We start from the raw sequence: 22500 nt of genomic DNA, 5'->3' as shown, positions 1-22500 counted from the left end.
GACACTCTGGGCTGGTTTTCGCAGTTGCCGTCGCCATCATGACCCGTATATACATAAAGGCCTCGAAGAAAAATACTTCAGAAATCTTTTTTCCGAAGCGCGGAATCCAAAGGGCGACCTCTCGCTACAGAGCGCGCGGCGTTAGACGGCAAGGCCACGAGGTGTACGTCTTTCAGCACGCTAACGGCTAGCTATTTACATAGACCATTTACCACTGGTGCGTTACCCGGAGCTCAGAAGCGTTTCAGTTTGTTTTCTTGGTCACCAGCAAGATGGCGCGAGGGGCGCGCTTTAAAGATCGTCACCCCGCTAGCTGCAGCGCGCGCGCGCGTCCTGCCTCGCCAAGTGCACTTCGTCCTTCAGGGCGTGGTCGCCAGCGCGCGCTTATCTCGGGTGGGGAGTGGTTTGCATGTCGTGCTTTCACCGCAATGTCCGCGCTGATGTTAGAGAGCGTACGAAGATTACTTCGCTCATTGCAGCGGCAGCGTTTGTGAACAGAGCGCGCTGTTCAAACAGAAAGAAGTAACAACTGTGACAGTTGTTAGTTCGCGCTCGTCCTGTGTATACCAGTGCGCTCGTTTCGCGCGTCCTTCTTTATGTTTGATCAACGCGCTTTAAGTGTCGAGCTGTGACACTTCATAGTTCGCGCTTGTCCTATCATACGTCCACTGCGCTTGAGCGACGCGGTGGAAATTTCCAGCTGCTTTCCGTTCTTCGCGTTACATTCCAATTTGTTGCTATCGCATTCATTGCTTCTCCAATGCGGCGAAACTGTGACTTTTTTCCGTGTTGCTACCTATTTTCGCCAGAGTCGCTGTCATTTGCTTGCTTTCCTGTCTCGTTTCCTCGACCTCTTCCCTCTTCCCGAAAGAGTAGGCAGGCGTTGGGGCCCTCAAAGTGGCAGTTGTCAGACTTCTCCCTCCCTTTCCTCTTTGACCTTGTTATCAATATCAAATACTACTACTACTACTACTGGTACTACTAACAATAATAATGACATGTATGTATGTATGTATGTATGTATGTATGTATGTATGTATGTATGTATGTATGTATGTATGTATGTATGTATGTATGTATGTATGTATGTATGTATGTATGTATGTATGTATGTATGTATGTATGTATGTATGTATGTATGTATGTATGTATGTATGTATGTATGTATGTATGTATGTATAAGTAGACAGATGGTATCTAGAAGCATGTTCTAGGTAAAGACCTTGGAACGCAGAACCGTGGTTGTTCAGGGAAAAGTAAAAGCTTTGCCATAAAATTGAAAACGTGGGTTAGGACTTTTTAAGGTAAGCTAGCCAAGCAGACCTACTACTGAAGCTGAGAACGCAAGGCAAATGAAAGCTACATAAATTACAGACACCTAGAGCAAATACCTAATGCTGGAGCAAAGACACAACTGCCACCAGCATTCGAGCCACGATGCAGCACTTAACATTGTCTAAAAAATAAAGCAAAAGTGTATTTAAAATAGCTGTGCAAATGAGGATGTTGAAAACGCCAAGAAAAAGAACACGAATAACTACTGTTTTCTAAGCCACACGAAAATGTATATCAATAAATGCGCAACTAAGGTTATGTTGCTATCATTCCCCAATAATAAGTGCCACACTTGCTCAGAAGAAGGTTCCACAGATTGACAAGGTGGTCGGCTGTTCAATTATTGCAATTTGGAGCATATGTCAGACGAATTCGATTTATTAATAGAAGCCAACAACACGATATACTTCTCTTGTAAGATACAACTACTGGTATGTGATGGATGGATGAATAAACTTCATTTTGGTCCCTCGGAACGCGCCCTAGCACTGTTATGTGTCAGGAAAAATGTATGTAAATACAATGGAGCCTATAAGTTACATTTTGGACAAGACTCTAGAACTGAATACTTGTCGAAAACGAAAAAATATATCTGTCCTTCAAGCCACACGAATGAACGTTCTGCAGTTTCGTTTTTTTAGATTTTATTACTGTTGAGTTTTACTGTCTCGGCGATCTTTTTTTTTGCTTTTGTTTAAGCTTCTTTAGCCCCTTTCCCTATTCTTTACATATTAGACGGTGCTGATAAGTTCCAGTGACGACGAAAATTAAGGCATCGTAGCCGCTTCTTACGAGTCCTTTACTAGGATCTTGCATAAAACCAATGGCGATAGCGTTCTTGCGTGGTTCATCTCCCCTTGTGTATGTTAGTTCGAATGCCACATAGCCTTTGAGGTCAACTTCAACGCTGAACGTGCATGTCTGTAAAGGGAAAAAAAATGTTATGTTAGGTGTTAGTTCTCACGTCAAAAAAAAAAAAAAAACCACAGGGTCCCTTGTGCATTCACCTAGGGCGACTCGAAGGCGAAAGCCATCTTCTTTTTCTCCTCAGTCGAAGTATTAGGGAGCCTACATGACCGTCCGTTCATGTAGGCTCCCTAGATGTATTTATCGTGCCCCGCCACCCTCTGAAAGCTTTGTGCACCTAGCGTAGTTTCACACTGCCTCCAGGATCGGAGGCACCTGACCTAGTTTTGCCCTGTCTCCGTGATCAGCCCACCTTTGACCAAGCTACGATGTGATGTGTGTGTGTGAGAGAGAGGGAGAAAGAGAGAGGGTACAACATTATTAAGAGTCCAGTGCAGACGCTGAGACGGTCACTTTGTTCGGATAAGCTACACAGGCGTGGTTGGTCTCAAGCATTCTTTTCTTGAGGCACCCCATGCGGTCACTATTCGCTGAAACGTAACCGCGCAACAAAAACTCTGTATTTTGGAATTGGAGTCCAGACTTTGGTTATTATTGAGATTGGTATCGGTATTTTCTCGAATCCTGACGCAAAATCCCCTTCCGGAATGCCCACAATATAGGAGACATAGAAAAGACCCTTCAAATGGCAACATTGGCTGTTCAAACTCTCACCCCCCCCCCCCTCCCTCGCTTCAGCTTATACGAACAAGGTGACCGTCTTTCCGGTAGTGACAACGATTCTGATGCAACCGGCTTCCTGAAAGAGGTGGCAAAGACAAAACGAGACGTCATGCAGACCCCGATGCCTCCTCGGATACTCTTCCGGTACCCTTCTCTGAGCGTGCCGCCCTCGCCGTTACCATCACGACGCGGTCAAAGTCGGGCACCAGAGACATGTTTGGCAGGCCATCAAATCAAGTTGCTGCACGGCCGAGGCCATCCGGCTCATAGCGCTAGACGACACGGACGACACCTGTCGAATACGCCTAACCAACCAGCCCAAATCCGTGCACTGAGACTCCAGAGTCAATTCAGGCAGCACCCTATGTATAATTTTCGCAGCGTAGCTGTGTGTCAGGAAGACGGAGCGGCGCTAGGACAAGGGTGCGCGCTCGGCTAGCACGAGGCAGAGGAGGATGAAGTCATACGCGACTTAGCGCAAGCTTCGCCATCTTTAAAGACGATAGTCTTTCTTGGGGAACTTAAACGCAGAAATTTTGGTCTGTCTTTCTGTCTGTCTTTCTGTTTGTCGGCACGTCCCTCGATTCAGCCACTCAGCCAAAGTTGAACCACTTGCCCAAGGGCCAGCCATCGTGAACGGCTGACTAGGTTCATACTTGTGTACATTGTTGATCAAAAAGCAAACATTAGGCATATCTGAGGCTCAACATCACTAGGTAAGTATTAGGTGGTGTGTTCCTTTAATAGAAAATACAGAGATACGTATTTCTAGATACCCTAGTTTCTTAAGCTGCGCTGAAAATGCGACTGAAACTTGGCTTCCTCCGTGCCCTCTGCACGAGCTCATTGTTGTGTTTCGGTTTCGGTTCAGTATTGCACTGTACGAGTGCCATGGGGCGCCGCTCTGGCATTCCTGCTTTACCCAGGCGACGTGAATATAAAAGAGTGTGTGGAGAGTACTCGTTGAGTGCAGACGTTTCTTCTGCTTCGGCGCTTCGAGCCAAACCGCGTGTTCGGGCTGGCTGGCGTCCCCGCCGGTCGCGTTGGTCACCGCCGGTCTTCGCCTGCTGCTGCGCCGGGATACCAGCCCGCAACACAGCATTCACGTTTCCCGACGTATTGCCAGATGGCGTTCATATCTCACGCAGCGCCTCTTCTATCGTCTTTAGACGACATTTGCAGCGAAGCACGCAGATACGCGGCCAATTTTTTCTTTAAACTTTCTTTCTTTTTAAACTTTCTTTAAACAGAAAAAAATGTCGAATGATTTATGCAGTTACGAAGAAACTACAATATACGTGTACTTGCTTGGGTCAGTTGGTGTCTATTCATTGTTACGTTTGCGCACCGCTTAGAAGACGAAGACTGAACCACATGGGCACAAGCGCAGACTTTCAACTGAAATTTATTGGACGGACGCGTGATGCTTTTATACAATCGCGTTTGATAGTTACACAAGTAGAAATACGTAGGCCAGACGGGAAGGTGCCTTAATGAAAGACCTCGGGAGCACAACAACAATGTGCATAAATCGGTGCAAGGACACCTAGGCTTGCATTGTCGAGATTGCGGATGCCAGCCGAAGTTCCATGAAACCAAGGTTATCGCTAGGTACAATATTAGGATGACGCGCGAAATCATTGAGGCGTCCGAGATTATTCGCTTGGGGGTTGACTGCGTCAGTATGGCATCTTTGGGATTAACGCAGAAGGAGAAAATTCGGCAGATCCCACGTACCGTGGGAGTAGATGTTATGCGAAGCATGCGGCAGGAAGGTGACTGTGGCGTATTTTTTTTTTACTGAGCGACACGTCACAAAATGACGCTAAAGATTTGTATAAATTTTATACGCACACATATATATTGAAGGTTGAAGAGCCGCATATGTGTTACATAAGCAGTTCTTTACAGTTGGGTAACGCGGCCAACGGCAACGTGGGTATTACCACCACCAGAAGCAGTAAGCTGATATGTAGCGCTTATACTTGTCCCTTATGACGGAGAACACACGCACGTTTCACGAACCCGTGTGCATGTGTGGAAGAAGTTCTTGACAGTTCTTGAACAAAGTCATCATGAGCGTGATCAGTGAACACCAGCAGCTGGTCATCACTTGTGATAGGATCCGGTCGTGATCGCGGTGACGAGGGATCCATGTGTAGTGAAGTATGTGGTATAGTAGAGCTGTTGGAATTCGTGGATGCGTCGGTCATTTCGTCGACAAATTGTGAGTCGATAGAGCCGGCGACATGTCGGAACCTGAAGCCACCCTTCACGTTGGTGAATATAGGCCATCGAGGCTGGTAGGCCTGCATAGTTCTACGTAGGACCGACATCAGTGGACGACGCTTCTCGTATTCGTAGTCTTCCTGGGCGTATGTGGCCTACGTTACCTAGTCTACAAAGCGGCTGTCAAAAAATCTGGCATCATCCTCGGTCAGCATGAGGCCATCGCCCAGCCTCGTAAGAAATGAAGAGGACACTACGTCATTCTGGCGGACAAAGTGCACTTTACGGTGCGGGGATGTGGATATCATATGTAACTTTCGTTGTATTCCTCCGGGGTAGAGCAATGCTTGAATATAGCTTGCTGAATCATAGGAATACAAACGTAATGTTTACTATACTGCTATAAAAGCGGAGCCAACACTGGAACCACAGACGTTAATCTGATATGACGCCTGTATCGTAGGAGTATCGTAGGAGTAGTAGTTTGCTTTCTTGCAAAGTTAGATAGCTAGCACCACAAGCACAATTGACTTTACACCGACATTGCGCCTGCATAGGCTGTTTTTTCCAAACCAGTTTACAGAGCGGCGTGGCTCTGTGGTAGAATACCTGACTGCCACGCAGAATGCTTGGGTTCGATTCCTGCTGGGATCCGAATTTTCATTCTTTCCATTCGTCAAGTCAACGCTGCCGATGTTGGTTTTTCTTAACGCTCTCGCATTTAAGTTACCAATGTCCGTTCTCACCGTTCCTGGGTAGATATAAACTGTCAATCACCTGTGGCGCATACCCGTATACCGCAGCCCGTGGCAAACGGGTAGGTGCCACACGTGTCTAGTGGAAAGGGTTTGACGACGTACGCGACAGGATTTTCACATTACTCATGTAATGACCCGACAGTCGTATTCGTCAAATCATCTTACCCTCCCATGCCAATTTTGGTCTACACTAGGTTAAGGAGGCGATCATGAGAGCACCCAGACGTAGGCGGCTAGATAGATAGACAGATAGATAGATACGTAGATAGAAACGCTCAAAGTGCCAAAGGTTCGCTGAGAAATGCTTCGCATTTAATAATGTATCTGAATTCACAATGCAGGGATATGCGATAGGTGCGTGTTTCCTCGGCATGAGTGGTGATCAGTATTGTAATATTTATATTTTTTCGAAAATCATATTTTGTAAATGTCTTGGGTTTGTTTGTATGTAACTATGAAACGCGATTGTATAAAAGCACCATGTGTCCGTCCAATAACCTTCAGTTGAAGCTTGCTCTTGTGTTCGTGTGGTTCAGTCTTCGTCTTCTAAGCGGTGCGCAATAACGTAAGAATTAATACAATATACGCACCGACTCCGCTGGTTTCCTTGAGGACCACTCCAGATCCTCCGGCTGTTTGTTTTTATACAGTAGCAGCACGCAAACTTAATAGTGGCTCTCTAATGTAGTGGTAACATTTCTGATAGCAAAACAAAATGTCAGTGAAAAAAAGTTTGTTACTCGACGCTATTGTACTGATGTATTTTATTCGGCAACCTATTTCATGCCAGTTTTGTAGAATTCATTGACATTTGTTTAATAATGAGAATGTCCGGTATTCTGAGGTGTTTACAATAATGACATCTGTAAGAGCCGACAGTATATATCGCCACTGCCCGCAATCAATCGCTGGAAGACAAAGGTTTGCTAGTCGGCTATGTATATGTCAATAACTATAACTCAAAAATTATAATGTCAACAATGTTATAGTTATTGCAGGCGTGTGATAAATAAAGTTCTCTATATAAACAGTAGCGCATGTGAACGCTTCTGCAAAGATGGAATGTAATCTCTGATGTTTTTTTAGATGGTGAGAAATGCATAAACAACATCGGCCTAACGGCGCACATTTAATACAAATTTACACAACCGATATTATGCCTTAAGGAAAAGTCTGTGTTGCAAATAATGTCATTTAAGTGATATAAGGAACTCCCGCGTGCGTAGATACTTTGACTAGTTTTGTGTTCCAAATATATTTCTCCTATATTTTCTCCTATATTTTCTCCTATATTCTCCTATGATAGAGCTTTTTATATTAGTTGAGTGAAACAGCTATGGAAATCTTCTTGGGCAAGGTTGCTGAAGGCGAACAGTTCTGGGTACGAATGAGTCATGAAAACATTTAGTGTGACAAGATGGAATCCCAACTTTATTGCGGTGATCAATGCGAGCTGATATGCACGAGGGCTTTGTGAGTAATTTGTTTTTCAGATAGTTGTAGTAAATTTTATGAAAAAGACATAATGAAGCTACAGACCTGCGATGAGAGAGAGGAGGGAGGGACAAACTTAATTTCATGGCGGTTACGCTACTTGTTCGGTGATAGTTAGAGTATGAAACGACAGGCACGGTTTTGCACAGCTTCCAAATCTGAAATGAGTGAATGTTTTCATGACTCATTCGTACCCAGAACTTGTGTCAGTTGGAATGCTCTTCCCCATGACATTGCTGACATAGCAGATATAAATATGTTTCGTAAAACAATTGCTATCTTGTGAATATATTTATGCTTCTTACTCTTTGTATAACTTTTTTTCTCTCATTATCAAAATTGTTGTCGTGTATTCCCACTGCTGTATTTCCTTTTTTTTGTCTTGTTGTAAGTTTTCGCCAGCCACTTTGTATTTTTACTTCTTTTCTTTTATGATTTGCTGTTTATTGTATTCTTTGTGTATCCCCACTCCCCTCTGTAATGCCTTCGGGCCCTGAGGGTACAATAAATAAATAAATAAATAAATAAATAAATAAATAAATAAATAAATAAATAAATAAATAAATATGCAGCGTCGAGAATGACAGTTAGCGACACGAGCTCACTGGCACAACACAGATACAAATATGATGGGAAAATTAAGAACATGGCAGCTTCGCACTAGTGGTTCCACGCCTGAAGGACTAGCGGTGCTGGGTGACCTTCCTCGTTTCTGTTTTTTTTCTTTCTTCTATTTATTTCTTTTCCCCTCTGCATCATCTATCTGTTTTTTTTTCTGCACCTGCTACTTTTCCATTTCTTTTGTTTCTCTCTCTATCTATTTCTTTTTCTTTCTCGCTCTTTCTATCTTCATTTCTTTTTCGTCACTTTCTTTCTCTCTCTCTCTGCTTCTTTCGCTCAATTTCTCTCTTTTTTCTGTTTTGCTCTGTTCTTTCTATTTCTATTTCGTGTCTGCTTCTTTCTGTCTCTGTCTCTCTCTTTCTATGTTTCTGTCCGTCTTTCTTTTTTTTCTTTATTTCCTTTATTTCCTGTATTTTTTCTCTTTGTCTTTCTTTTTATTGCTTTCATTCAGTCTGCATAATTCTTTCTCTCTTTCACTCTCTGTGTCTATTTTTTCTTTCTATTTCTTTCTCTCTCTTTCACGTGTTTCACGTGTTTCACGTGCTCCACTTCGCCGACCAGCGTTTTCGTTTAACACTCGCACCTGCTGTGCTCTGTAGTTTTGCTTGCCCAATTCCTGTGGCGCATACCCCCTGTAGTTTTCTGTGAACACAGGACCTTAACAAAGTTTTGCAACCAACCAAGCAACCAATGTTTTTAAGGGCGGCTTAATAAACAGCTGCGCTTTTAAAACGAAAGGAATAAACAACCGGCCCCACGACTCCTCCCCTTATTTGTTTCGCAATCATAGCAGAACCGGAAGTTCAGGTAAATAACGTTCAGAGCCCAAGTAACGACGGCTGCATTGCACAGCCTTCGTTATAAAAAACGACAATGGCCGATGCTGTCGAAAAATTTACCGAAAGTTCTTGCAATTGTGTTCGTCTGGCAGCTTGTACTTGTGGACGGAATACGAGCGTAAAGAGCTTAATCACTGTCAAAGCTCGGAGAGTTTTGGGCCCTTTAAAGGTCGCACTGGTGGTACAGTGGTTGCAGTGCTCGGCTGCTGATCTGAAGGTCAGGGGTTCAATCCCGGCCGCGGCGGTCATATTTCGATGAAGGCGAAATGCTAGAGGCCTGTGTATTGTGTGATGTCAGTGCACGTTAAAGAACACCGGATGCTAGAAGTTTCCGGAGCCATACACTACGGCGTGCCTCATAATGACATCGTGGCTCTGGCATGCGACATCCCAGATATTAGTAATATTATTATTATTGTGCCCTTTAAATGCAACATACTGGACAACGACATGCAAACAGCGCAAACATATCTGTGAGGACATGTTATTCACTAAGTCAATTATGTATTATGAGAGCAGAAGACTCCATGGGTCGGCAAGCTCGCTCATGAGTCGACTCATTCAGACTCACTCAGACTGAGAACTCACCCGAACTCTGAGTGAGTTCGGGTGAGTAACATTTTCGTGAGTTTGTGTCCGAGTGAGACCGGTTGAGGAAAATTTTAGGGAGCCTGAGTTCGAGTGAGTCCACAAGAGGGAAGTTTTGGTGAGTCTGAGTCCGAGTGAGTACTAAGCACAAAATATATTTCTTGAATGAATCTGAGTGAGCTCCACACTTTTTTGCCGACCTCTGGTTCTATCTACACAACTTCAGCATTACTTTCAGCCTTATGTCGGCTCACGTATGTACTCCTGCCGACTCACACACACTTCAAAACACTAGCGTGCATACGCCAGCTCAATAGTTAATAATCAGAGGCGTAAGTAGCGTAGAAAGGGGGGGGGGCAGGTTGGCCTCCCCCCCCCCCCCCCGCAATCTCTCTCAGAGGAAATTCTAGATAAAAATATCTCTTGTAAGTCACCTCTTTCAATAAAAATGTCCTTACTGGATTGCAGCCCACTGATAACTCGTATAAGACGGTGCAAGATCAAATGGCGCATCGTAGAGCACCGATTATATGAGATATTGGAGTTGAAGAGCATTGACACCGTGGTCAAAAAAGCCAAAATACGCTAACGGACTCATGAGTCGACTCACTCAGGCTCACGCAGACTCAGATAGAGCCGTGAGTCTGAGTCTGAGTGAGTCCAAGTGAGTAATATTTTGGTGAGCTTGAGTCCGAGTGAGTCCGGCTGAGAAAAAATTCAGTGAGTGTGAGTCCGAGTGAGTTCAGTTAAGGAAGATTTTGGTGTGTTGGAGTCCGAATGAGCTCTGAGCGCAAAATATATTTCATGAATGAGTCTGAGTGAGCTCCACATTTTTGTGCTGACCTATGGAAGACCCAGAACAAGGGTTGTCGTTGGTTGCTACACTGCATCAAATTGTTTACATGGCGAACCAGCCTGGCGACGAAAATTTCAGGTTGGCTACACGGCTACCTTCGGGCTACTTTTGAACTTCTATTTTGGCGAACTTAGTGGCCAATTTTCTTATTTTCTCATAAAATAATGAGCAGTCGTGTAAATCACCCAGTGCTTCCACGCTTTTCTATCGTGCTTCCCGTTGCGAACGCATTTTGTACCAACAGAAGGCTGGTGCGCACAGAGGCACCCTAACGCAACGCCTGGCGCGCCTTCTTCACCTCAGTATGACCGCTCATACTCAATACAACAGACTGGAATAGTAAGAATTGAGTGAACCAGAGAGAAAGAGAGAGAGAGAGAGAGATAAAAATTGAGGGAAAGGCAGAGTGGTCAACCCGAACTCCGGTTTGCTACCCTAAACAAAGGGTAAGGGGTAAGAGAGATGGAAAGAAAAGCGGAGAAACAAAGAAGGTGCGGAGCAGGAGCACTATAGCCTATCCAATCGGCCACTGCCACGCAAAAAATTAAATAAGGTCTTAATAGGTTGCCGGTGCGACGACGGTCGGGTCGGCATTCCAGTACTGACTGTTCCGACAGAGGCCTGTCGTCAAGGTGGGCCAACACAGCAGGTAGCGGCAGTCTGTGCGCGCTGCAGCGAGGACAGCGACAAAGAACGTATTCTGTAGTTTCTTGGCTGTCGTAGTGGTTGCAAGTAGCACTGTCTTCCATGCCGATTTGGAAGGCAAAAGATTTGGTGGAAGTGACACAAAGCCACAGTCAGCAAAGCACGGTGTTTCGAGTGAGCGTATATTAACATTAGGCTCCATATGGTATCATTGCTAGGTGCTACAGTTCAGCAATCAACTGAAAATTTATTGAAACACCAAACATACATATATGCGGTTAGATGACACCGTGTTGAAGACACGTGTACACACAGCGATTGTCTCAATGACACGCTTCCAGAAAATTTATCTCCGCAGCAAGTAGTGTGACGGAGGGCTTCGCGACACATGCATCACCAGCTTTGGTAATGAGATAAGCTTCCTCAATTTCAAGAGCTGCCCTATCTTTGAACCTCGATTCCACCGTCGTCTCATCGAACTGTGGCGCGCAGCCGCATTCTCTGCAGTGCAAGGAAAGGTTAGAGCGTGGCTGTCCCTTTAGTGAAGCTTTATGATCCATCAGCCTGTTATTAATACAACGCCCGGTTTGTCCTACAACGCCCGGTTTGTCCTACAACGCCCGGTTTGTCCTAATAACAGGCTGAGGAGAGGAGAAACATCTGGCGTCTTTCGTTAAGCAGCTGGCGTCTTTTCGTTTTGCTTTAGAAACATCTGGCGTCTTTTCGTTTTGCTTTTAGAAAACATCTAGCGTCTTTCGTTGGTTTATTTCATCAATCAATGGCGTTTTGAACAAAATTTTTATTGTGTAATCACGCACAGGAGAAATCTCACCAGGCACTACCTTGGAGGTAAACAATGGCTGCTAATGGGAATGAGAGACAGAAGAAGTCGGCCTTTAGCTAACACTTACCCTTCTACTTCTACTAACGTTTCCTACTGGAACATGCCAATGGCTGCTAATAGGGAATGAGAGACAGAAGAATTCGGCTTTTAGTTAACGCGCACGCTGCGAATTTTTTATTGTTCAACAACGCACAGGAGAAATCTTTCACCGGCACCACCTTGGAGGTCAAGATCTGGTGCTAGCGTTAAGACTGGTTACGCACTACGACGGGGACGAACGGATGCCGCTTTAAGGAGCTTCGCCCCTATTTGGTGGGATTAAACGTCCCGAAACCACAATATGATTATGAGGGGCGTCGTAGAGGAAGGCTCCGGAGATTTTCACCGCCTGGTGCTCTTTAACGTGCACCTGAATCTATGTACACGGGCCTGAAGCATTTTAGACTCCACCGAAGCCGCGGCAGCAGCTGCCGGAATTCGTTCCCGCAAATTCAGGCAAGCAGTCGAGCACTATGACCACGAGACCACCGTGGTGGGTCAGCAGCAGCCCTCGTAAGGTCCCTGTATTATAAAGATAGCGACAATATACCTCTCGAGGTTCATGCGCAATGGAACTCACTTAGGGAATTCCAGTAATCAGCGATACTACAAGTTCCCTAGCTATTATTAGCTGAGATAATTCACACAATTTGAAGCACATCCGCATTGTAAACGAACATAATATCGAGCCAAAAAGTCACACGGTCCCTTATACATTTGCCTAAGATGACTGGAAGGCGAAATCTATATTTTTCTTCTTTTTTTCTCAGTCGATTGTATCGAGTCACGCTCCCCCCCCCCCCCCCTTCACCTTGATATCTCCCCACACCCAACGTGGTTTTGCGTTGGCTCCGGGACCGGAGACTTTCGAAGCCTTATGCACCTCACGTGGTTTGGCAGTGCCTCCGGTATCGGCCCACCTTTGACCAAGCGACGATGCCATGTGATTAAGTCATCACGTGACTTCATGGCGACGTCATGATGACGTCACGCACTTACAGTTCTGGCTGAACCTGCGGAGCTATGCTCGAACTGTCTACTTAACGAAGATGTCCATTTCGGCGGAGCGCGTTCAGTTACTCTGGAATGCGCCTAGCCGTGTCGTCATCGCACTCTTGACCACGTCCGACACACCAAAACCGCACAATACTTTCCCAGAGTTAGAATAAAGAAAATGTACGAAAATGTGCAGTTACAGAACACTTAGGCTTGACGAGTCTGTCCTTGCATATGAGCGTGTCCTATAGGCGCTTGACAAGTGTACTAGAAATTCGTACCGCGCTTCACGGCTGCGTTAAACGTGAGGTCGAATTAAACGTAATTCAAGTGTTAATGCGGTCGCAGCATCACTGTTAATGAATGGCCTCCAAGGTTTGTGTGGCCAAAAGCGGATCTCAAGAGGTTGCGTTCGCCACGTTGAAGTGCATTCCGCACTCCTCAATGGAGTCGAAAGTTGTGAAATATCCGTGACGTCAAAATGACGTTGCGGAAGAACCAGAAACAGAGGACGCGCTGCTCGTCAAGCTCCGGCTAAACAGCGGCGGCCGAAATGGACACTTCGAGCACAGCTCCCCTGTACTGTGGGAGTGGAAAATTTGCACTTGGCAGCGGTGGTTGTATAAAAATGTGGTTAGAACATCGGGTGTTTGAAAAATGTGTGCGAAAAGACTAAGAAATGAGGGAAATACGATATTTGCTCGCTGTGTTCATAATGAATTTTTTTATGTGGTGCTAGACTTCTTAAAATGACTAGGGATAACATATACAGTACCGATTACAGAAGGTATAATAATTAGTCTTTTCATTAGGGGAGACAAGCGATTACATCGCACTGCAGACTTGAAGTCCTCACTGAGAAGAGCCCGCTGCTGCTTTGACATTTCGAAAAAACGGCCTCTGATAACTACGTCAGAGTGATGAACTTTCGCCAAATGCACCAGCGCAAACGAAACCGAAGCGCCGACGAGCGCAACTAGCAGACGACAACGATGGCAGTGGCGTTAGTTGTTCTTCACTCAATAACTCACGTGTGCCTTGCGTACTGTCACGGCAGGCGCAGCCCTCACACACAGGAACCGAACAGATCGATGGTTGATATAACGACACCAGCTCATACTCAACGACTCGGAGAAGTATGGAGGGCTTTTTCGCGTTCCGGTTTTGGTTTCGCCGGCGAAATTGGTCGGATTGGGCAGCACCGACAATTGGGCGAGTTGGTACAGATGCATGGCTTCAGAACGGCGCAACAAGGAAGACGAAAAGACGAAAGATCATTTGATCGCCTTCGTCTCATCATCTGATCGTGTTCGTCTGATCTTTCATCTTTTCGTCTTCCTTGTTGCGCCGTTCTGAACCATGGTCGGATTGGATCCCCGAAAAAATGAGCTGTGACCACTTTCGCAAATCTCAAACTTCAATGAGGTTTACTTAAACAAAAAAATTCGGCAGACCCCACGCATTGTGGGAATCGATGTAATGCGAAGCAGCCAGCAAAGAGCTGCATACATCGCCTTATTTGTCTTGAGCCAAATGAAATCATTCATGCCATGGCATCTAGTCCCACCACATATCGCATGTTTGCCATGCACGCATGCATGCACAATCTAGCGTACACCATGCCAATGAAACGCATACTCTGGTATATAATGCATGACTTGTCGCTTATGTTCATCACGCACTCGTGTCATGCCATACCAATTTTGGTATATATCACGTTAACAAAACGGCCGGAAGCGCACCATGATAGTGGCATGTAAATCATACCGTACATGACATGCATAACATGATTCGCATATTAAGACCTCTCATTTATGTTCGTCATACAGTCACATCGCGCTATACCAATTTTGGTGTATATCAAAGGAGCGATATGGCCGCGAGTGCACCATGAGTAGAGCATGTAAATCATGACATACATGACATGCATATTATGGTTTTTCATGTTACCACCTGTCACTAATGTTCATCATACAGTCACATCGCGCAATACCAGTTTTGGTGTATATCGAGCTATCGAAACGGCTGCGAATGCACCATGAGCGTGGCATGTAAGTCATGACATACATGGCATGCATGTCATAGTTTTCATGTTACCACCTGCCATTTACGTTCGTCATGCAGTCGCGTCGCGCAATACCAATTTTGATGTATACCAAGATAGCGAAACGGCCGGGAATGCACCATGAGCGCGGCATGTAAAGCATGACATACATAACCTGCATGTCATGATTTCCATGTTGCCACCTCTCATTTACGTTCGTCATGCAGTCGCGTCGCGCAATACCAATTTTGGTGTATGTCAAGCAAGCGAAACGGCACGAGTGCGTCATGAGTATGACATGTAAATCATGTCGTGCATGTGATGCATGTCATGATTTTCATGTTACCACGTCTCATTTACCTTCGTCATACAGTCGCTTCGCGCAATACCAATTTTGGTTACATCACGCAAGTGAAACGGACGCGAATGCACCACGAGCGTGGCATGTAAATCATGACATACATGTCATGGATGTCATGATTTTCATGCTACCACCTGTTATTCATCTTCTTCATAAAGTCACATCGCGCAATACCAATTTTGGTGTATATCAATCTAGCGAAACGGCCGCGAGTGCGCCATGAGCGTGGCATGTAAATCATGTCGTACATGACATGCATATCATGATTTTCATGTTACCACGTGTCAGTTATGTTCGCAATACAGAAATGTCTTGTCATACCAGTTTTCGTATGTATCCCTTCATTTAAACAGCCGCGAGCGCCCCGAGACCATGTCATGTAAATCATGCTGCACATGACATGCGCGTCATGATTTGCATGTTAGGACCTGTCATTATGTTCGTCATGAACTCTTGTCACGCCGTACCAATTTTGGTATATATAAAATTAACGGAACGGCCGCAGGAGCCCAAAGGCCGTGGAATGTAAATCATGCTGTTCATGACATGCGTGTCATGATTTTCATGATATGACCTGTCATTTATGTTCGTAATAAGGCCATGTTATGACACACCAATTTTGGTATACATCCGATTAACGGAACGGCCAGGGAGCCCAAAGGCCGTGGAATGTAAATCATGCTGTCCATGACATGCGTGTCATGATTTTCATGATATGACCTGTCGTTTATGTTCGTAACAAGGCCATGTTATGACACACCAATTTTGGTATACATCCGATTAACGGAACGGCCAGGGAGCCCAAAGGCCGTGGAATGTAAATCATGCTGTCCATGACATGCGTGTCATGATTTTCATGATATGACCTGCTGTCGTTTATGTTCGTAACAAGGCCATGTTATGACACACCAATTTTGGTATACATCCGATTAACGAAACGGCCAGGGAGCCCAAAGGCCGTGGAATGTAAATCATGCTGTCCATGACATGCGTGTCATGATTTTCATGATATGACCTGTCGTTTATGTTCGTAATAAGGCCATGTTATGACACACCAATTTTGGTATACATCCGATTAACGGAACGGCCAGGGAGCCCAAAGGCCGTGGAATGTAAATCATGCTGTCCATGACATGCGTGTCATGATTTTCATGATATGACCTGTCGTTTATGTTCGTAACAAGGCCATGTTATGACACACCAATTTTGGTATACATCCGATTAACGGAACGGCCAGGGAGCCCAAAGGCCGTGGAATGTAAATCATGCTGTCCATGACATGCGTGTCATGATTTTCATGATATGACCTGTCGTTTGTGTTCGTAACAAGGCCATGTTATGACACACCAATTTTGGTATACATCCGATTAACGGAACGGCCAGGGAGCCCAAAGGCCGTGGAATGTAAATCATGCTGTCCATGACATGCGTGTCATGATTTTCATGATATGACCTGTCGTTTATGTTCGTAATAAGGCCATGTTATGACACGCCAATTTTGGTATACATCCGATTAACGGAACGGCCAGGGAGCCCAAAGGCCGTGGAATGTAAATCATGCTGTCCATGACATGCGTGTCATGATTTTCATGATATGACCTGTCGTTTATGTTCGTAACAAGGCCATGTTATGACACACCAATTTTGGTATACATCCGATTAACGAAACGGCCAGGAGAGCACAAAGTCGTAGGCGGCTAGATAGATAGATAGATAGATAGATAGATAGATAGATAGATAGATAGATAGATAGATAGATAGATAGATAGATAGATAGATAGATAGATACGCTCAAAGTCGCAGACGTTCGCTAAGAAATGCTTGGCATTTAAAACTGCAATTATCCCATTTAACCTGACCGCCCGTCTCATCTAATTTAAAAGCTAGATCATTTACTCTCTATAGATAGCGCATTAATTGATGTCTATAGCCGTGTTAAGATGCCTGCCTGCATAAAAAAAGTAATTATGAAGGCCGAAAGCTAATATCATATTCCACTTATTTTTGAGCATTTTCAGACACAAATTTTCATGCACACTGTATGGTAGAAACATAATCAGGTACCTGCCGCACATATAGACTGGCTTATTCAAAAGCAATGATAAATAATAAATAAATGAATGAATAAACAAACAAGTAAATAAATAAAAATAAATAAATAAATAAATAAATAAATAAATAAATAAATAAATAAATAAATAAATAAATAAATAAATAAATAAATGTGACCGTGGTAAAGCCTATGAACGAACGAAAAAAAGATCACGCAAATTTTGAACTTTTTAGTCTTTTAATGTTCATGTTGAATGGGCGAAAAGATATATTAAATATTGTAACTAAGCTTCACGTAACTTTTCTTTTGTGTTTCCTTTTACCTTTATTACCTTTATTAGGTGTGCTCTTTATGGATTTATTCGTTCGTGTTTTTCCGTCTGGGCAAAATACTTCGTGCTTATGGCGTCCTTCAATATTGTACATTAAGCCTGTAGAACCTAGGCGAGATAACCTTGATGCACGGCTTGCGAGGTATGAAACAGATACAGTATCTTTCTTCGGAAAGTCCCCTCTTGCTTTCTGAACTTCGTAAGAGAACTGCCCTTCTAAGGTGACTTGAACTGTGAAGTCACAACTCTGGAATAAAAAAGAATTAGACTGAATCGACAGAAAAAAGCTACAGTGAGACCAAAACTGAGAATAGAATTTACTATTCATGCTATAAACCAAAAATCTAGAAGTCTGAACGTTACGCTGCCACGTGGTTACTATATCTTGTAAGTTTTGGTGTGTTATTTTATTTATATAGTACTCTTTACTGCCGGAATAATGGAAAATTTTTTGTGATGTTATAGCCACATGTTATAGCCAGATGTTATAGCTGTGGTGGACCTCGGCATTGTGGTGGACCTCGGCTTTTAACACTTTCGTGTTAAAAAGGAAAATGTGCTTAAGATGACGCGCGCGGGACGTGACTTCTTTCCCCCGTGCTATCCCTCCCTGCTTAGCTTTCAGCGCGTTCGTCGGGACGAGGCAAGAGAGAAAAAAATTATAGGTTGCGACAAACGTCTGTAAATCCGGCCGTACTTTACGGATCCTAAATATTTTTGCGGCGGTCGATGCGAGAGGCCATAAGCTGCATTAGTGCAACCATTTAATGGCTACTTGCAGGAGCGTTGCAGGGTCAGTTATGTTTTTCTTGTTCGTTTTCTCCTTGATGTGGATTGAAGTCCCGTCAAGGAGATGATCGATGTCGATGAAGCAAGAGGCAGGCTGGAGGTAATAAAAACTTGTAGGTATATTGGAGCGAAATTTTTACAGTAATATGTACAGCTTGCCGAAGCACGTTGATGATAACATAGACATCAACAGCGTCTTACTCTTCTACTTAACATTTCTTAAGTTAGAGCCTAGAACACTGTTACAACATACGACGAACAGAGTCTCACTGTTCGACTACCAAGTGGTTACGGCCCAGACAAAAGTTGCATCGTACGGAGTCTTACTGACCGATCAGTTAAGTGATTGCAGCCTAGACTGAAGGGAAACGAATTCCGTCCAGTCTTAAAGGGACACTAAAGAGGAAAACGATTTTTCTCGCATTAGTAAAGTAGTATTCCACGATACCAAAAACACCACGCTTGCTGCGAGAAGACGCTTAATAAGCGAGAAGACGCGCAAAAAGAAAATACAGGTGGCGACGCCACCTTGGAATTCCCGCACCATTTGCCGTGACGTCACATATTTCTGACGGCGCCTGCTTGGGCCTACGTAGTTCCTAATCGGTTAAATCGAAGTACATTGTCCTCTGAGGTGGCCAGAGACTTGACATAACGAGTTTGTGGAAATTTCGTCGAGCCAGTGGCTCCAGCATACGTTAAATGCTCTTTGAAACCTTTTACGTCACGAATTACAAAGTTCGGCACGAAATTTAAAAATGAAACTTTGAACTTGGTTTTCTCTAATAATAAACCTATGGTGGTGAAATAAACTACACAAGAGTTCTCCGAGCACACTTTATCAATCTAAACCAATTCATTGTTTCTCTTTAGTGTCCCTTTAAGTACCCTGCGATAAACAAAGACTATAGGGGAGGTGGCCACTGGTGGTCCGCCCCAACATTCTCTTATCCAATCTGTTTACCCTCAGATTAAGCCACTCCCTACTGGGCTGTCCCTAATCTCGACAGCAGTGTCTTTACAGTTTAGACAGGCGTTTTGGCACTCTTTCTTATCATGGCTCTCCCTCTCCTTATCCCACGCTTTCAGGGATTCTCACGGTCGAAATATATCGGTATCGTAGCCCTGAGGCATTCGTGCCATCTCCCACGCTCATCGAGTCGAGCCCACGGTGCTGGTCGTAGAAACGGTTCCGGGAAACAAAAGGCGTTTGCGTGTCCTCGCCTCTCTCGCATTCGGACCGTGCATTGCTGCGACTCGACTCTGCACTACAGTCAGCGAGCCGAAAGCACAGTGCCGGTCGTTAAAGTAATGGTGAATAAAAGCGCCACCATCCCCTCAAACGGCGGCGGGGAGCAGGAGATGTTTGCCCCCCTCGCTTCCCACGCGTTCGAGCGGCATTTCACCACACTTCGACCTTGACCCCGAGCCAGCCTCTGGGAAACAGAGCACGGTCGCGTAACCGCAGCCCCTGGGGGCCGGCGGAGGAGACAAGCTGCTCAAAGGAAGCCGTTTGCTTTCCAATGATAATTGCACAGTCAAAGACCATGCAGAGAGAAAGCCGAGAAAGAAGCTTTGTATAACGTACAGTGCCGCGCCGTCCCTTCTGCATGATCGACTTATGAGCGGCAAAACAGAACAGGGCCCTTTTAACGTACACTGACATCGCACATTGCACGGGCCTCTACCGTTTCGCCTCCATCGAAATGCGACCGCCGCGGCCGGCATCGAGCCTGAAACTTTCGGGTCAGCAGCCGAACACGGACAGAGTAGTTTCAAGTCGTATTGAATGTGCATTTTAATTAAATGGGAAATCCGGGCAAAGAAAGAGAAAATAGATGCGTTCCTGACAAAGATACAGTGACGCAACTAAGTAACTCCGTGATTAAAATCTGCCGGTCAGACTATGAAATGGTCACCTCATTTACGAAGCCGTGAAAGTTCTACGAGTTTGATGAGACACTCGATAACTGGTGAAAACATCCGCGCATAACAATAATCCAAAAGTGCGCAATAAGGTATCCCAAAATGATATAGTGTAAGAGGTCATAGCAGCAGCAGAAAAGCGCCTAACGCATTGGTTAACGGCAAGGGCAAGTAATAAATAGCTGCTTTTTGCGTTAATGCAATTATACCTGTAATTGGGGAAGCTTTTGTTGCAAAAACACAGTCGAAACTTTGTACTTTTGAGGTTAAATTGTGTTTTGCGAGGTAATTGTACCAGCGTAGCGGTAAATTAAACCTCCAAGTTTAAGCTCCCTAGGGGACTAACTAAAAAGGTGTGCGCAAGAGCGGTAGTTATGTTTTCCTGATCTCCCGTTTTTCTGTCGGTGTACAGACAAAAGAACGCACCCAGAAATTATAAAACTAAGCAGAATGGCACCATAGAAGCCAGTTACCTGCCCTTCTGCTCTATGAGAATATGTGGGAGTTTGGGCCGGAGTCTTTTCATAGAGCAGTCTCTTGTTATATCTTCGCTCAACTAAGGTGGGGAGTTCAGGCACCTCGTATTCGAATAACTTTTTTGTTTAAGTATGCTCTGTCCAGCATTATAGTCCTTGCGAACAATAACGCTTTTTGCCTAAATTTTGGTAGTTTCTAACACCCTTTATGTGTATCCGACTCGAACCGCATTATTAGCCACCGGCTTGACAGAGTAAAACTTTGCCGATTCGACATGCCTGTATTTCTTCCTCTCGCGCACTGCTGAGATTGAATGCTCTGTAAATTAACAGACAATCCTCTTTCTCAGTGTGCCGCCGTGTCTGCGGCAGCGACATATTTGAGATATCACGGAACAGCCAATTACGCGGGCAAGAACAAATGTCCACCGCGCATCGCCTTGCCCGTGCTCCAATAATTATATATATATATATATATATATATATATATATATATATATATATATATATATATATTATATATATATATATATATATATATATTATATATATGAACCTGTGCCCGGAAAATTAAAGGAGCAACGTACAAGCAATTTGAGCTGTACACTGATAGCGGCGCACCGAGCGTCGACCGTCGATAAACTGATCTGCGGCTAGGCGCATTTATACATGTGGCATCGAGGAGTCCAGTGTTATCGCTGGTGGCTGCGCTAGTTCCAGAACAAACTCAACCGTTCTCGTTTGCCCGCTCATGCCTATCAGAAGATTCTAAAATAACCTGGAAGCTTCCCAGACATGCATGCGCAGTTTGCGAAAGGATCGGTCAATAGAAATACATAAAGAACACACACACACACACACACACACACACCACACACACACACACACACACAATATATATATATATATATAATAGATATATATATATATATATATATATATCTATATATATATATATATTAGATTATGAAGAGTCTGTCTTCGGTTGCCGTAAAATAATTAGGAAAAAGTATACGCTTCTAAAAAACTGTTTTTATTTGCGACGTTTCGATCGGAGACCGATCCTGATGAAGATCGGTCTCCGATCGAAACGTCGACAAACAGTTTTTTAGACGCGTATACCTTTTTCCTATATATAGCTGCCAGCTCGTAATAAGTTCACGTGCTACGTGACGCCACAAGGCAGAAAAAGAGTATTCTTCTAAAAGACAGGGCGTGCAAACAGGACACAAGAAAGATTCAGACACCCCAAAACACCACGCGTTTGTGGTGTCCTGACTTCTTTCTTGGTGTCCTGTTGCACGCCCTGTCCTTTGTAGAAGATACTTTACCAACTACTCAGCTCTCTTTTATTCTAGCAGAAAAAGAGTTTTCCACACTCGCCGTCATGGCTACTGCGCCGCGCTGACGCTCCCACGTTTAAATGCACACATATACCCTATAAAGTGGACGGGGGATGGCCGCCGCGGTAGCTCAGTTGGTAGAGCATCGGACCGTTATTCGAAGGTCGCAGGTTCGTCCCTGCCCGCGGCAAGCTATCTTTTCGTCTACTTTTCTTTCTTCACAATTACTTACATTTATTACTAAAAACATCCCCTATACTTTCCTTGGCATTATTGTCTTTAGTTCTCATTAATATTGTGTATAACAAGAAAACGAGCCTTTTCAATTAACACTTCTTTCCTT

At 44.4% G+C, this 22500-nt stretch overlaps 1 protein-coding gene and 1 long non-coding RNA gene across 3 annotated transcripts in view; one reads left to right on the top strand and one right to left on the bottom strand.

Annotated features, from left to right (window-relative positions):
• The window catches only part of LOC119405138 (U2 small nuclear ribonucleoprotein A'), a 456304-nt gene that overhangs the window by 173243 nt on the left and 260561 nt on the right, over positions 1-22500 (top strand). The window lies entirely within an intron of this gene.
• The window catches only part of LOC125759828 (uncharacterized), a 37950-nt gene continuing 32970 nt past the window's right edge, over positions 17521-22500 (bottom strand). Inside the window, exon 4 of the long non-coding RNA XR_007417531.1 lies at positions 17521-17870. This is a non-coding gene — a long non-coding RNA (uncharacterized LOC125759828). The remainder of the gene's footprint in view (positions 17871-22500) is intronic.

The sequence above is a fragment of the Rhipicephalus sanguineus genome, chromosome 9 (genome assembly GCF_013339695.2).
Source record: "Rhipicephalus sanguineus isolate Rsan-2018 chromosome 9, BIME_Rsan_1.4, whole genome shotgun sequence".
NCBI lineage: Eukaryota > Metazoa > Arthropoda > Arachnida > Ixodida > Ixodidae > Rhipicephalus > Rhipicephalus sanguineus.
Note: the sequence above shows the minus strand (reverse complement) of the source record. Positions and strands in the feature narration are given on the sequence as shown.